The following is a 17,353-nucleotide window of genomic DNA, read 5'->3' as shown; positions in this document are numbered from 1 at the left end:
TCTGAAGGAGTCAAATGACACAAAGTCATAAGAGTTTGAAAAGGAAGACGGAAACCAATGTCTGGATGCCTGCTGTATGCCTGGCACTTTACAAGCACGGCTATTTCATCTTAATAACAGTGAGTTTGGGTAGATTTTATTTGCATCCTCATTTTGCAGACGTCCAAGGTGTTGGTCAAGAAAGGATCTCCAACTCGGGTGCTGCGGAGAACCAGGCAGATATGAAACAAGCAAAGAGACCACAGTTAGAAGGCAGCTGGGCATGGTGGGGACTCTCACAAAATGCCTATGTCATCCAACTGGAACACATCTATTTAGCTCTAGAAGAGCAGTGTACCAATGGCTCCTTCTGATCATTCCTAGGATCTGGAAATCGTGGCTTCATGTGAAATCCTCCAATCTGTAACTGCTAGCAACTCATTCAACAAAATACAAAGCACCGTGAGAGCAGTCTCCAGCCCCATGGGCTGTCAGTTTTCAACCTCAGTAGTTGAGCATCTTAGCATTAGTAGATACTCAACCAAAAGACTATGTAAGGCTCCCCTCCCTCTAACTTTTGTCCACATCCTTCAGGGAAACACAAAGTCAGGGAGGAGGAAACATTGTAAACCTGAGGGAGGGATCTGACATAATCACCACTCATGGTCCTTTTTTGAAGTTCCCACACAGCCTGACTGCTTCTGTCCCCCAGCTTGGCCAGGCTGTGTCCCCACCTCTCTGACCAGGACAGAAGCCAAGGATCAGAAACGATCAGGACCTGCCAAAGGTCACAACACAGCATCACTGAGCTTCACACCTGAGCCAGACCTGTGTCAGACCTGAGCTTCCTGGGATTTCAGCAAGAATACTTTTCACAGCACCCAGGACAGGGACTTTTCCACAACAAAGTGGGGACCTCTGCACTGAGCTCTGCAGCCTCACAGGCCGCATGTGCCCAGGAGCCAACAGTGGCCCCGATGATCCTCTTACCCTCACCTTGAGTCACTTGAAAACCCTCTGTCCTCAAAAGACAACCCTACACTGAGGGCTGTTCCTGTGGCCCTGCCACCCATCCCTATCCCCAGCTGGTTCCGAGAAGTTCATCTGTTTATGGAAACTCCGAGCCCTGAAATGGACTTTGCAACCCCTGATTGCTGCTGTTGCTAAGAAACAGGCCCTTTAAATTCAATTTACAAAAAAAGATGGAGCGAGCCAGCAAGCGAGCAGGAGCGAGGAAGGATGCGGGAACATCTGGTTATCTTCCCGGCTGTCTCCGGTGGCCATGGAAATGAGATCAGTACGCTCGCTCGTTCCGAGATGGATGCAGCCCTCGCATGCCGCTTCCAGCTCTCCTCTAGGCTGACTTCAGCTCACCCTGGGGTTGATGGGAATGCAAATGGAGAAATCTGCTTTGAGAAACTTGGTGGGTTGAAGATATTCCTGTCCCCTGTCCCCTACACTAAGCACTCAGATCCCAAGAGAGGAAACACGCCCTCCATGTCCATTATCCAGACACATCTTCCCACTATAATCCTCCATTGCCTACTTGGGTTCTTCACTGGCACAGCATCACCCATGTTGGAGTCAGTGTTACTTTCTGCAGTTTACAGCTAAGAAGCGTGAGGAGCGACCTGGCTGGAAAATGTCCCTCTATCAGGAATGAAGGGGTCGATGGTCCAATGCTAGTCCAGAAGCTCTCTTTTTTGGGCCTCAGCTAACCTCACCATGGCCAGCAGGATAAGGTGAGAGCCTTGCTGCCTGTGGTGTGGATATAGCCGAGTTTGGGGCACCCTGTGTTAAAGATAAACAGGTCTCCTTGTACTGTGGGCTGACTGCTGTGCACCCTCAAAAGCATAACCACAGAGATGGTGCCCCATGGTGAAATTAGTATCCTCAGAAGAAAAAACAAGACAGCTTTTGCTTCCATACCCTCCCTGCCCTCGGCCATGAAGGCACAGGAAGGAGATGACCATACATGAGCCAGGAAGCAGAAGCAAGCCACAATCCACCCAATGGTGCCAGCATCCTCACCTCAGACTTCCAGAAATAAATATCTGTCCCTTGAGCCATCTGATCTATGGCATCCTGTGATGGCAGCACAAACTAGGAGCCCCTGCCCACAGCCCTCTCAAGCCTTGAAACCTTTCCTGTGCTGCAGAAATCTCTGAGAGGAGCCATATGGCCCTGGATTCCTCCTAAAACAGGATGTGATCCAAGGATTTGAGTGCAAGTAGTTTAGCTGGAAGGTGACCCCGGGAAACTTTGGTAAGGAAAAGAAGAGAGACAGGGAAGAGAAAGCAGCCCCAGAGAAAGAATCGTCAAGCCAGTTTTCTCTGTTGGCAGCTGGGCATTAATCCCTCACCGAGATCCCCGGTCAATGGTAGGAATGCAGGCGACAGAGGGAGAGAGCCCGGCTCGGCTCATGTCCACCCGCACCTGCCAGTCACTGTGGAGGAAGAAGTACAGAATGCATGGATCTGCAGAAGGCTCTGGGCTGAGAGACAGCTCCCTGGAGACACAGGCAGGACCCTGGCAGAACCTGCTGCAGGAGGACAGGACCGCAGGTTTCTTTGATCGTGAAACTCTTGGAGAACCACTCACAGGACTCAGTCCGCAAAAGAGCCGTGGAAACCGTGAGCTAGGAGCTCTCTAAGCACTGGACAGTCAGGAGGCCTAGAGCCTTAGCCTCAGACCAAAGCTAAAAAGCTAGGCAATGGTGCCTCACCGACCTTGGAGCTGCTTGGTCACCTCTCACCCCAAGTCAGAGACCTGTCCCCACCTCAAGACCCTTTGGTCTGACCTCGCAGCCACACAGGAAACCCCAGCACTTCCCGGACTCACCATCTCCTCCTGGGCTTCTGACACTGGCAGAAAACAGGGAGAGGAGCTGGGGTGCTTCCTGCACTCATCCTGTCCTCCTGTGCTCCACGGGTCCTACAGCGGGATATTCCCTTCAGTTTTTATTAGTACTTTTTTGTAGTACATACTGTTTACGTTCCTTGTGAAGAATTGGCACATGTGCATATCACATCTGGATTCTTTTCTCATCCTCTAGCCCTCCTTCTCTCCCTCCATCTCTTGTTCCCTTCCCATTTGTAAAGATCTATCTCCATACTTCCTATTACTTTTATCTTGCTCTATTTATGCCTGGGATTTCTTATATAAGAGAAACCATGCATTAATTAAACTTGTATGTCTGATTTATTTCACTTAACATTATGGTCTTGAGGTAAATCCATTTTCCCCCAAATGACTCACATTTACCCTTCTTTATGGCAGAGTAGTACTCCACTGTGCATAAATACCATACTTTCTTTATCTATTCACCTGTTGAGGGACAAATAGGCCACCTTCAAGATTTACCTGTGATGAATTGTCTACTATACACATGGTCAGGCATGCCTCTCAGTGATGTGATATCTTTAATTCTTTTGGGAAGATACCTGGAAGGGGAACAGTTGAGCCAAATGGAATTTCCAGTTTTAGTTTTCTGAGGCATCACCATACCATTTTCCGTGGTGGTTGTATTAGTTTGCATTCCCACCAGCAATGAAGAAGGGCTCCTTTACCTCATGGCCTCACCAACGTCTGTTTTTATTGGACTTCCTGATGATCCTAAATAATAATTCTAAACTGGAGAGAAGTGGGTAAAAACCTGCGTGCCTGGGGTCACATCTGTCTCCACTACTTAGTACTACCTTGTTTGTCCTTGGGAAAGTTACCAACGTCTCTGTGCCTCTGTTTTCTGTAAAATAAGATGATTGCAGCTCTTTCCTAGAATCTTTATTATCAAAATGTGTTAATTATTACTAGGGTGTGAGGCATCAAGCCTGGGGACAGTGAGTTCTCAGTAACACTGTCATCGGTGACAAGGATGTGATGATGGCTACATTGATTGAATTCTTACCACACTCAGGCACTTTGCTAAGCATGGGTGTCATGAAATCACACTGTAGACATTGTGGCTCTAGCTGGGTCTGATGGTACACACCTGTAATCCCAGCACTCAGGAAGCTGAGGCAGAAGGATCATGGCAAATTCAAGGCCAGTCTGGATTACATAATGACTTTAAGGCCAGCCTGAACTACGGAGTGAGACTTCCTCAAAAAACCACATCTAATTAATTTAAAACCAAGGTACAGAGAGGGGCCCTACAGGCAATGGAAGGGCTTAAATCACTCCGCAGAGAGTGGAGGAACCAGACTCACTCGTAGATTCCTGTCCCCAGCATGTTCTATGGCACTACAGTGACAGGGGGTGTTCCTAGAGAAGGGTTCACACACGCTCTTCCTGTCACTGCTCAGGCCGTCAGGACCTGAGCATCCTCAGCTTCTCCTGGCTGCTGCTGCTCCTCTCCTCCTCAGACCTCTGCGGAGGATTTTTTGAAGTCTGTCCATCCATAAGACCTGGATGTCACCACTCCTGTCCCCTCTGCACTGTCGAATGAGAAGGCCGGGATCAGCAAAGCATCCTACCTCTGGAGAGGTCATTCCAGGCTGTGCTTTGAAGAAAAGGAGATTGCACAGATGAGTTCATGTCACCTGGCTTCTTCAGTTCCTACGGGAAGCTTTGTGGTGCTCCCTGCATCCTCCCTATGCCCTGTGAGGAGCAAGCTTGCTCCCTGCCACTTGCAATTGGACAGCCTCAGTGTGGGCAACCTGGCCAGAGGGGTCTGGTTCTCCTCTGAGGAACCTGCTGAGGGGAAAGGAATGGGTGTGACTCCTGAGGTCCCAAACTCTGCACACCCATTCCCAACAAGACGTCAGAGACTCCTGCTCCAGAGGCAGACAGAGCCGGCTGGAGCAGATGCTGCAGAGCCCACTCCAGGTGTGCAGTGGGGCCCCGGGAAGAGTCCAGAGCTAAGCTTGTGTCTTAGTTACTTTCTTATTGCTGAGACAAAATACCTGGCACCCGTGATTTAAGGCAGGAAAAGTTTATCATAGCTCAGTTTGTAGAGATTTCAGTCCATAGTTGGTTGGCTCCAAGGCAGGTTGGCGTCACAGAGGAGAAACACAGCAGGGCAAGTGTGAGACAGCAAGCAGTGAGCCTGCCTTCTTTCTGTCCTTTGTGTCCCTCCTAGGCTACAAGCCTATTGGTTGGTGCCACCTGTGCCCGTGGTGGAACTTCCATCATCCACACCCAGAATGATGCTCAACTCATTTAGTTATGACACAACCTTGATCCACATTCAGACACCCCTCAAAAGCCCCACCTATGACCACATGAGGCTTTAGGGGGACATCTAGAACCAAGCCAGAACAGCCGGGCTGTGCTCAAGTGGCTGACAGCAAAGTGGCACAGATGCACCCACAAAGGCCACAAGGGCACAGCACAAGGACCATGGGTTGGAGACACAGTATGTGTGCTTCCCAAGACACAGGGAGGGCTGACAGGAGGGAGGGAATGAGACAGAGAAACACAGAGACACACAGCGAGAGAATCAAAAAGCACAGAGGAAGGCTGGAACTCAACTCACAGAAGCAATCAAGGAACACAAAGAGAAGCAGGAAGAAAAGAAAGGGAGTGAGAAGGGAAAAAATTAGGAGGGAGAGGGGGAAGTCTAATGTTAAGTTTTAAGGTGTTCACATTTTTGCAGTGTAACTCACTCCTTTACAACCCTACAGTGAGGACACCTATGCCCTGAGAAAATGGTGTGTGTGTGTGTGTGTGTGTGTGTGTGGAGAAGGAGGAGGAGGAGTGAGGAAAGGGTTGAATTTGACATTTGGCCTCCCACATCTGCAGGACAGAAACAGCATGGGAACCCCTGGTTCATCACTGAACTGAATTCAGCAGGGGCTCAGAGCCAGAATAACCGAGAGCCATTCAGGAGTTCTGGAAGCTGTGAGGGTCACGTTTGCTTTGAACAAATGCATTCAAGGTCCAAGGAACCCTAGCATTGAAGAAATCTTACCCAGAACCTAAAACGCAGGGTGATTCAAAGTGATAGTTGACTTGCATGTGGAAGGCAAAAGTCAGCAGCAGCTTGCATCTAGGTGCCCAACCATGGGACTTAGCATCACTGCTAGATCACAGGGCCAAAGTCTGGAGTTACCCTTGACCTGTGTTCTCACTGTGTGTGGCCATCACAGTCAGGAACCAACTCAGTACTCATCCCGCACCCTCACAGCCATTCTGTCACCCTCCTGGCTAACACAACCCTGGTCTGCTCTTGCATGATCATGTGCCCAGCCCGAAGCTCTGGCTCGCCACTGATCTGAGCCAATTGCAACAATTCTATTCATTTGTTACTCGCCTCCCTTGCAGCTAGAGGGAGCAGTGGGATCCAGACCGGGCCAATGAGGCCCAAGCAGAAATCGGCTAGCAATAATTCTGACCATTTAGTTGGTCCTTCAAATTCAAGACAATGATGGGCCTGACACTGTCCTCTTCTTTATACCACCTGTGATATAGGTGAGCTATCTGGAGTCACAGCAACCATATTGTGACAACAATGAGAGCACACAAAGAACATCAGAAAAGAAGCTATGCCACTACTCTGTAGCTCAACCACTGCATGCAGCCACCTGTGCTCCACATATGTGAGCCACAGGCCATCAGGTTGCTGAGCCTTGCACCTGGGCACTGCCATGGATCTTCTTGCACATCCAAATGGCCACCAAATTCTTCTAACTTCACCTCCCAAATATGTCTCCCTATAAGCACCTGCCCTTCTCCTCTGCTCAGCTTAGTCCTCCCATAGGCATCAAGGCATCTCTCTAAACACAGATCTATGCCCAGCCCCGCAGAGGGTCCCCTTGCTTTATGAAGGGTTAAGTTCAAAGCCCTTAGTGCAGTAGCCAATATTCTTAATGACAGTTTATCATCATCACCTGCTGTCCCCTCCACTCACATACACACACATGCAAATACACACATACATACACACACATATGTACATACACACACATACACACACTCCCCAAATACATGCTCCAGCCATATCTAGTTACTCCCCATTCCCCAAATGCATGAGGCTCTCAAACTCTGTGCCTTCACTTCATTTAAAGTTCCTCCCTGATTCTTGCTCTTTGGGAAAGCAGAAAAGGTTTTATAGATTGGGAGCAGCTGGCATGGACCTTAAAGGATGAGTAGGAGTTCTCTGGTATAAAAATCTCTCTCTCCCTTGTGTTTCAGGAGCTAATGTGTTCCTGTCACTACTGATGGATTAGAAAGTCCTCAGTGTCCATTGACACAGATTTCCTGTAGCATGTGAGCTCCCAGCTGGAAGCATCCTGCTTCTCCACCTCTATCCTCAGGGCTTGACAAGGTATACACTTGGTCCAGCATTGCTGCCTGCCTATTGTGTCCACTGGGGCAGAAACACATTTCACCAAAATAGTGCTGCAAGGTGCAAGAGCAGTGGGAAAAAAATGAGGCTGGGGGAGAGATCACATGCTACATGGGGCTGAAGGTCAGGCTCAGATGCAAAGAGTAGAAGATGGGCTGTGCAAGGAACTGTGCCGGCTCCCCTGAATTGCTAACTTCCCTGGGTTAAGAGAGCTTGGGGCAGTCACGGATCATGGGGATGCTGTACTCACCAGTGGGTTAATCCACGGGTATTCAGAGCTGTGTGTGCTAGTGGGAAACAGCACCCACTTAGAGGAGTGTCACTGAGGCATGCCTTTCCAGGGAAGGTCTCTTGATGGCACTTGTCCCCTGTGCCCCGTTTGCTGGCTGCTATGAAGTGAGCAGTTTTTTCTCCCTCACAGTTTTCCACCACGATGTTCCTGATTTGGAGAGAGTTTATCATGGGTTAAACCCTCCGAAACCATAAGCCAATTTACAGCCTCTCGTCCTTTAACTTATGGATGTCAGGTGTTTGTTCCCAACAATAGGAAAGGTGATTAATAGAGAGGTGGACAGTTATAATCTTTAGGCTCAACAGCTCTTATTTCCTGGGTGAAACCTATCTCTGCATTTTTCACTGCAGACTCCATGCCCACAGGACAGGTCAGCATTATCTCACATAGAGGTGCACATACCCACAAACATACACTCATACATACCCGATAATGATAGTGGGAGGGATGATCATGAAAATAATTTGAGCAAATTAGTGCTTGTTTCCAAGATGAGATCATCGTATGTCTGCCCAGTGGTCTGAATTACAAAAGAAAGCCAGTACTGTCGTTGAGTTTTCATTTATTCATTCAGCAAACAGAACACCTCCCATCTGCTATGATTCCTGCTAGAAGCCAAGACAACTGACACGAACCCAAGCTGGTCCCTCTGACCTCAGAAAAGAAAGCAACCATGTAGGCTAAAAAACAAGCAGAATTCTTTCAGTCTAGAATCCAAAGGAGGAGCCCAAAAGAGAAAAGGAGATGACATTTCAGCTGAGCCAGAAGGCGGAGAGGATTGGGGCAGGAAGAGGAGGAAGACGGGCGACCTCTGCAGAGAACACGGCATGAAAGATGGCCCATCTAATTCTCTGCCCTATTCGGTGCTGCTGTTATAGCTTGTCAATAAATATTTTCTGCTCTGAAAAAAAAAAAAAAAGTAAATGGCATTTAGAGCCTGGAGCACGTTAGAAAGGTTATAGTGATAGATGAGCAACTGAAAGGGAGGAGAGGCAGGGAGGTGGGTAATGTTTACAGCCTGCACTGTGCGCCAAGGAATTTGGACTTGATTCAACAGGAAGCTGCTGCGGGCTCCGGGGCCTGGGGACCGCAGCGCCCGCCCCGTGTGCAGGGAGGCTGTTCCTCAGGGCCATGAAGAGGACCACCTGTTTCCAATGCAGTGTCTCCTTCCTGAGCTTTGTTCCCAAAGCCCTAATGGGCACCCACCCTCCCAAGCAGACGTCAGCCTGCAAACACATCGCTCAGAGAAAACCACCCCCTCTCATTGTTTCCCTTCGCCAGTAAGGAAAGAAAATGCCTTTGGTCTCTGCCCAGGTCTGTGCTGCTCGCACCCCACACCCCCGTGGGTTCAAAGGCACTGGGAGACACGCTGCTGTGGGGCCCGACACCTGTGCCGTGGCATCTGGGAGAGCTTCGTGCCCACCGATAGCTCGTGGCAATCTCGAGGACTGGATCCGGTGAGGACAATTCCCTCCAGTGCGGCGCGTTAAAAGGGAAAGACAGTTTAAGCTGCAGGAGGTGGAAGCCAGGAGGTGGAAGCCGAGCCTCGGGGAACCGGAGGCAGCCTCTGGCCGCGCCCCTGTGGCTCGCAGGCAAGCCAAACTCTGCACACAAACGTCTGCCTTATCTGGTGCTAGTTTTATAACTCGTCAATAAATATTTTCTATTTTTAAAAAAATGTTTTGGCTCCTTTGCCGGAACATTTATTCTCCTGATATCAAAATCGCTAAAGCGTTATGACCAATTTTTTTTAACAAGCTGATAGAAGTCCAAAGGGAAATATATCCTGATATATGCAAAAACGTGACACCACTCCCCGGGAGAAAAAAAAACCCACAGCAGCACATGTGCGCTGCCAGGCCTCTTCTCCCAAGCCTCGGAAACCTCCTTGCCCTTGGCAGCCAGGCCGTGGAGCCCCACTCCGCCCCAAATCCCCACCATCTGGCGTTTCTGTCTGCAAAGTGCAGGCCCTGCTACCCCGGGCTGCCTGCCCACCCTGCGGATGGAGCCCAGGCGCTGCAGAGGGCTGCGGGCTGGGCTGCCTGCCTGCCTGCCTGTCTGCCTGGTAATGACATGCGCCCACGCACGCACACAAACACACACAGGCACGCACACACTCTATCCAGAGCCCCGCCTGCCTCCTGCACAGCAGTGCAGGCCAGGCCTCCCTCGTCTACCAGCTCTCCCAACGCCACCCTCCCGCACAGCAGCTAAGGGGAGCAAATGTCAGAGAGGCAGTGCCGGTGATAGCAGCGTGGCGCCAGCAGAACTGGAGAGAGAAAGCGGGCCCCAGGGAGAGAGGCAGGCAGGTGGCAGAGGGGCCTCATTTGCTGGGCCATCTGGCAGCAGCCAAAGGAAGGCCCCCAGCTCCACCGACGAGGCCCTCCCCACACCCACTCACATTCATATCTTCGCACACCCGGGCACAGCCACTCGCTTACATCAACTCAGGCACTTTTTATAGAGCCCAAAACACAGACCTGCGCACACACTTGTGCAATCCCATAACCACATACACCCGTATGTGCCCACACACAAATGCACACACATAAGTATACCACTGTACAAATGTACACAATCCAACACACTGATACATTCCTATTTTCTTACCCCCATGCACAGCAATACAGGCATTCTTTGTGAGCCCTTAAGTAGTCACATGCATTCACACACCCAGCTGTGTAGTCACCCTGGGTATCCCGGGAAGGGAAGATTGGCTCCATGACCCCCTCCCCCCAGAACACAAAAGCCCACAGGTGCTCAAGTCCCTGCTAAAAACTGGGGTAGCATTTGCATTTTACTAGGACAGATCCTCCTGTACAGCTTAAATCTCTCTAGACTACTCAATACCTAATGCAATACAAATGCTGTGTAAAGAGTTGCTATACAACATTGTTTAGGGAATAACAACAAGAAAAAGTCTGTATGTATTCAGTACAGATGCAAATTTTTTTTTCAAATGTATTTGATCCAAGGTCGGTTGACTCTGGATGCAAAACCCATGGGTTCTGAGGAATGACTGTATACTGTACCCTCATGTCCCCCCCCCCTTTATCTCCTTCCTCTAGTTTATTGATGCAAATAAAAAAGATGTTATCCCATGTATGTGTTATGGGTGATACATTGTGTCGACCTGAGAAGACTAACCAGTTAACTAAGTGACCCAACCGCTCTGAACCCTGGAATGCAGAGGACAAGCCTTCCTGCTCTGGGATGTTGTTCACTGGGACTATTTGGGAAAGTCAGAAGTTAAGTAATTGAGCAAAGGACCAGGATCCTTACTTTGTAACGTCCTCAGCCTGTGCGAGAGGAGGGCATGCAGGTGGTGTGAGGGCCACGCCCACCCCGGGGGAGCAGCCTGCATACAGTAAGAGGCAAATGAGGATCCCCAGTCCACGCCTTCAGCTTGGACGTGGTCTCCTGGCTTCTAGCAAGACTGACTTCCACCTGGGACTCTTTAGCCTTTGTCGTGGACTCTTCCATCGTAGATTCTTCAGCGTTCAATCACAGACTTATCGGCCTCCTGATAATGGACTTGCAAAGGACACTGTAGTAAGCTCTGTACCTCGGGCTGGACTCTTTAGCCTCCAGCGTGCAGACACCCCCTGCAGGCATCCTCGTCCGATTCTGTGCCATCGTAAGCCAGTTTTGTAATTTCTTATCATTTGTGTATCTTGTGTTATATCTGTTTCTCTGGAAAACCTGGACTGATACATGCCTGAGTTGGCCCAGTCTAGACTAGACTGGCCACCCAGTTCTATCATCACTCCAGCCTACCTGGGGCGTCCAGTCACTTGCTGAAGAAACAGAGGTACAGAAAGCTGAAGAGAGCTGTACCAGGTGTCAGATTCCTCTGGCTCTGATTCCAGAGCTTGTTCCCCATCACCACCATGTCAGGTTTTGCAGCCTCTGCCCCAGTTCTCCTCCGTGCTCCCTTTGCTCTCTGTCCTCTCCCCACCACCCAGCAGTCCTCTAGGGCTAAGCCAGCCCATCAGTCTTGTTGGATCTTGTCAGGAGAGCAAGGAGTGGCAGAGACTCCAGGTCAAAGTTTAACATCAAAGAAAGATGCAGTAGATGCATCTGCTCTGGGGGTGCTAAAAATTGTAAGAGGAGGAGAAGGCAGCTAACAGCATCTGTGCATTCCAGTTTGCCTGCTCACCAAAGCAGGCTCTGAACCACAACAAGGAAGGGGTTGGACTTGTGTTTCTGGTGACTCCTTGGCCTGGAGCATTGTTAGGATACTTGATTTTTGCAGACTATGGAACACTGTGGTTAGAATGGCACCTGGCCCACATCTGCACTGTTTGGTATCTTTACATTAAGAAGGGTTCCTTCATTTCTCATCAGGAAATTGTGAGCTGTGATGTGGTAACACCCAGAATGTAACCATCTAGTGCCTGACAATGCTAAGTACTCAACACAACTTGACTGTTTTAATCCTGCTACCTAGTATCTGTATTTCAATTTTTAAAAAAAAAAAAAAAACGATAATCTGGCTGAGGACTCTAGATTAGTTCACATAGTCTATGTTAAATGAAATAAAAAGGTTACCATTGGCTAATTCAGCTTCAGTGCTAGTGAAGCTTCACTGGGATGGTTCTGTTCCCCACACCTAAGCATGGAGGAGAAAGCTGCTCCCTCCTGGAGAAGAGGAGGGAGCCTTGAAACAAATGCTGCATGTGCAAGTAGATGAAAAACGAAGCCATCAATCCATGTCCCTTCACAAGCGTTCTGCAAGCACAAACTTGGCCAAGGACACTCAGCCAGGAGCAGAAGGACAGTAGCATGCGATGTCCTGATAGTCATCTCACACTCTTTCCTCCACACCAGACTCCATCTCAGAGCAAATGTCAAATCTTGCAAATTGGAGGTGTGGGTTCCTCGTAACACTCAGGGCCATTTGGAGTCGATAAAAATAAAAAGGCTGAGAGAATGAATAAAGAAGATAAAATGAGAAGCTTTCACTCTCCCATCCATAAACACAGAAAAATATATTAACAACCCAGGAGTAACCTCACAGGAGATAACAGCATTATCCTTTACTATAGGACCTGCAAGACCAGAATCCATGGGATTCATGTCGTATTTCTGGGTTCAAGGAGTGACCTTGGAGGAAAGTGATCATGTTTGCCAACTCAGCACATAGCTTGTACCAATTCTAATCAAAATCGTAAGAAAGGTGCTTTAGAACATGGCAAGCTAATTGTGTCATGTGAAGAATGAATAAAGGTAGACAAGGAAATGTTGAACAAAGAAACATAGTGATGGGGAACTAAGTTTATTAGCAGTGAAAACTGTACACATCTACAGAATCAGGACACTAGTGATGGAGCAGGAACACACAGGTCAAGCAGAATAGGTGGTCAGAAGCTGGCACAGGCCCTGTAAGGACTGATATCAGATCAGAGATGCTTCACAAGCCTGTGAGAACTGCATGATCATTCAATAAACAGAGTTTATCAGATCCTTGAGAGAAAATCCTGTTGGAGCCTCCCTCCATAGCATTATATCAAAAAGCAGCAGCAGAAGAAAAAACCTCCTGAACATTCATCTGAGTTCTTTGTATGCTCAGACAGTGGGAGGAACCACAAGAGTAAAACTCAGGGTACAACTGTGTACACGTCTGAAACTTTTGAAAGCCAAGAATCATCACAGGACAGTGGTAGAAGCGGAAAGGTAGGAATGAGGGTAGAGGTTTATTACACAGTGTGTGTGTGTGTGTGTGTGTGTGTGTGTGTGTGTGTTTGAGAATATTCATGGTGAAACATAAACTTTTTAAGTTTTAAAAAACATAAATCTAGCAAACAAATAACCAAAGGGAAAATTACATCTGCTGCCAATAAAGTCCATGAGCCACTACTATAAAGAATTCCTCCATATGAGTAGCATTCACTGCAGCATCAGGAGAGAAGAGGGACCATGTGCTTGTGACTCTTGGAGTATCCTTTTCGAGTGCTTGATTTCCACTGAAAGATCTACAGGGCCCTAAGGAAGTTAATACATCCTTCTATTTGTTCAACATGTAGGTCATGTGACCTGGCTCCTCCAATTAGTGTACTGCATTTTCTAACACTGTGGCTTAGGGAGGGGCATATGACCAAGCCAGTCCAATCAGTGAGTGTCAGAGCTTCTCTGATAGGGGAACAGGGAGAAACAATCTCTTTCTTTCTGACAAGAATTTAGTGTACCCCTAGAAGCTTCTAGGAGAACTGTGAACCAAGGGTGGAGGAAGCCCATGAGAATAAAGCCAACACTAAGAGGATAATCAAGAAACAGAAAGCTTGTGATATTTTTTGAACTCTGGATCCAGTTCCACTTGAAGCTAGACCTAGTTCTGTTGAAGTGCACTGGATCAAGAAAAATTACCTTTTTTCTAAGGTAACCCTGAAGGTGGGACACCTGCCTCCAGCCTGGCTGCTTCTCTGTCTCCTCTGCAGGATCCATACCCTCATCCACCTTCCTTGCACTGAGGAAATAGCCCAGACCTCACCAGGACCCCTGGAACCACCACAGCAAGGTGAGATTCCCACAGTGGCAAAATGTACTCAGCGAAGAGGCTACTGGTGCCATGCTCTGGAGCTATTTTGAGAGAGACCTAGGATCTCCACGCTGAAGTGTCCTTGCTTATCCTGAGACTGGACAGCAGGTGAAGGAATCTACAGAAGTCAACTGGATTGGAAATAGTTATAAGTCAGCACCACATGGGTGGCCAGGAGAGGGGACCTGCTTGACTAGCCCCCTGGGTGCAGCCTGCTCCATTCTACCACCACACCAAAATGGAGGCTTCTCCAAACATCCAGACAGGACCCACTCTCAGGGCAGATGGTGAGATTGAAGCACCTTGGACAGACCCACCTGCCAACCTCTCACCCACTGCAGGTTCTAGCTTTGGAGACTCAGAATATCTACTTCTGGGACAGGGATCCTCCAAAGACCTCAGCCCCTGACATGGCCTCATGAAAATGGGATTGTGCCCAGTGGATACATGAGTCTCCTCCTGGCCCATGGCACAGGACTTCAAAGGACCAAACCACTCGTTGCTCCCTGCAAATTCCAGATCCCTAAGCACTGCATGAAAATCAACTTAGCTAAATTTACTTCCAGAAATTTCACTTTCCTGAGACAGCTCATTTCCAAATGATTTCCCCTCCTGGTGGTAATCATTGTTGATTTGGTTTGGCTTGGCTTGGCTTGATTTGCTTTGGTGGTACTGTGGATGGAACCTAGGGCCTTCGCACTGAGCTACGTCCTCTGCTCCTGTTTTGTAATGTTTTTATTTTGAGACAGGCTCAGGCTGGGCTCAAACTTGCATCCCTCCTGCCTCAGTCTCCCAGAGTGAATGCACCACCGTACCCATCTCGTAGTTATTGTTTTTATATTCTTTCCAATTACATTTGGATATTTTCACAAAGAAAAAACTAAATGCAACAAATATGGATTAATGTGTGCAGTATTAAAATGACCTCCTCCTCTCTACCCAACTAGAAAAATAGAACATTGCCCAGTAACTTCACCAGCCTATCCACATACCTTCCCCCATCCAAAGAAGTCCTGAATTTTGTGGGTATCATTCCTTTATGTTTTGAGCATGGTGTTTTCATACATGAATGAATTATAACATTGGAATCGCACTACATGTGGTCTACGTAAAATCTGCTTATATCACTCAGCAGTATGTTTCTAAGAGGTGGCGATGTGGTTCCAAATGACTGAGGCTTGTTCATTCTAGCTGCTGAGTATTCCTTTGTGTAAGTGCATCCTGATTTACACATCCATTCACCCATCTGCAGGTGTCTGACCTGTGAAGGTCTGTGTGCTGCATCAGACATGCTGCTGTACACGTGTCAGTGCACATTCCACAGTGCACACATGCAGGGGTTCTGAGGTGCCACACCCAAGCCTGGCATCGTACCATCCAGACAATGCTGAATTATTTTCCTGCACGCTCTCATTAACAATGTTGCTGGCTGTGTATTGTTATGCATCACCATTTCCCAAGCTGTCACAGAGTAGATTCATCATCAGCCCCTGCCGGGCTCTGTGACTTACAAGATGCCCTCCCTGCCATGAGACTCATGCTGACTAAAGGCACATGAGCAGAAGCAGTCCTAAACAGAAATCAGAGTACCTCACAAAGTTCTTCCTCCACTCTTTTCCCCTCCACCGTGAGAACATCATGTTCCAGATGGTGCAGGGGGCAAAGGGAGCCTGTCCCATCAGACAAGATCCCAGGATGAATAACCATGGAGCAAAGTCATACACAAAATAAATGACAAAATATACAGGTGAGACATAATCTTTATTGGCATATGTAGTTTGGCTTGGGGATATTTCTTACCGCATCATAATATGGCATGTGACTAATGCTTACCAAGCATCACCCACATACCACGCATGGCTCCTTAAAAGATGAGACTCGTGGTTTTATGAAATTCACACTCTGAATAAACAGCAAATTCCAAAGGCCCTAGAGACTTTCCAGGGTAACCACAGAGACAAGTTTGTCAGGGTGAACCTTTGCTACTAACAGTGACACAAACTTACTTCATGAATCCTCTAGACTTTTAAAAAGGAAGTATGTTTTGTTTGATCATCTTTATGCCTAGATCTTGTAACCTGAACAAATATTTCTAAGATAACAATATGCAATGTATTAACTACTGTTGATTTACTTTTTTAATTCTATATTTCTATCCTTTTTGCTGTTTTAAAATAAAAATATGAAATATGTGATGTGTACAAATGTATGTACCATATATGTAATAAAGCAAAATACAGTGTAAATGTCCATGTAGCTCCTACTCAGAAATGGATTGTGATCTCCAACGTTTAAAATAACATGTGGTGGAGGAACAGCTGCAGCCATAACTAGGGGCGGTGAGAGGACTCCCGTGATTCCTGCTGCCTGGCCAGACCACCTTGGGGTTAGTGAAGCTGGAAGGCCAGGAGGTGGTGGGTGCCAACCACCAGGTCCCCCATCACATCCCTTCCCCAACTCCATGGCCTTCTGCATGGAATGGTGGGTGAGGAGATGTCAGCAGAGGGACAGCACAGCACCTCCACAGGGTCAGAGGCAGCAGCAGTGGAGGTGACTCTCACCAGATCCCAGTGAAAGCCTAATAATGTGGTGAAGTCAAAACTGGACACAACAAAAATTGCCATCAGCAGATGGGTGCGTGACAGTTTGTGGTTCAGATGAAAATGGCAAGTTTGGCCGGGGATTTAGCTCAGCAGCATAAAGGCCTGCCTAGCAAGTGCAAGGTCATGAGCTGGATCCCGGTTCCAAAAAAAAAAAAAAAAAAAGGCAAGTGACAGTTCAACCATTTACAAGCAACAGCACACAGGAAAGCCAGCAGAGTTATGCTGATGGAATAATTTCTGCAGAAAACAAAAATACTACACACTGAATGGTTACAGCTTTCCCATATCTAGAAAGTGCGTGCTATCCACTTGGGACACAGGTACCTGGGCTGCTTGGGATGCGAGGACAGGAAGTGATTACTAGGAAAGATTCAAAGTGCTGTATGTGTTCACCATCCCCAGTGGGATGACAGTGTCTAGGTTCTACAAAGAGTATCTGCCATGCAGTCACCACACGCCGGCTGGCCTCATTCTGTGTCATAATACTGAACACTACGCTTTGGCATTAAATTCATTAGCTAAGAATGAATAATTTGTATACATGTGAAAACTGCCACCTATTATGGATCCACCAAGCACTGGCCCTGAAGCTGGTTTGAAATCAACATTTCTCCCTCTTAAGGAAAATATTCTAGAAATTTCTGGAATGTCTT

At 47.9% G+C, this 17,353-nt stretch overlaps 1 long non-coding RNA gene across 1 annotated transcript; it reads right to left on the bottom strand.

Annotated features, from left to right (window-relative positions):
• Window positions 1-8,104: 8,104 nt before the first annotated feature.
• On the bottom strand, window positions 8,105-9,421 carry LOC134473824 (uncharacterized). The gene is made up of 2 exons (XR_010044284.1): window positions 8,948-9,421; window positions 8,105-8,460 (listed from the first exon to the last, which is right to left on the bottom strand). It is a non-coding gene; the product is annotated as an uncharacterized LOC134473824 (long non-coding RNA).
• Between the last annotated feature and the right edge of the window lie 7,932 nt (window positions 9,422-17,353).

The sequence above is a fragment of the Cavia porcellus genome, unplaced genomic scaffold (genome assembly GCF_034190915.1).
Source record: "Cavia porcellus strain 051 isolate PalLab524CR breed Dunkin Hartley unplaced genomic scaffold, mCavPor4.1 scaffold_28, whole genome shotgun sequence".
NCBI lineage: Eukaryota > Metazoa > Chordata > Mammalia > Rodentia > Caviidae > Cavia > Cavia porcellus.
Note: the sequence above shows the minus strand (reverse complement) of the source record. Positions and strands in the feature narration are given on the sequence as shown.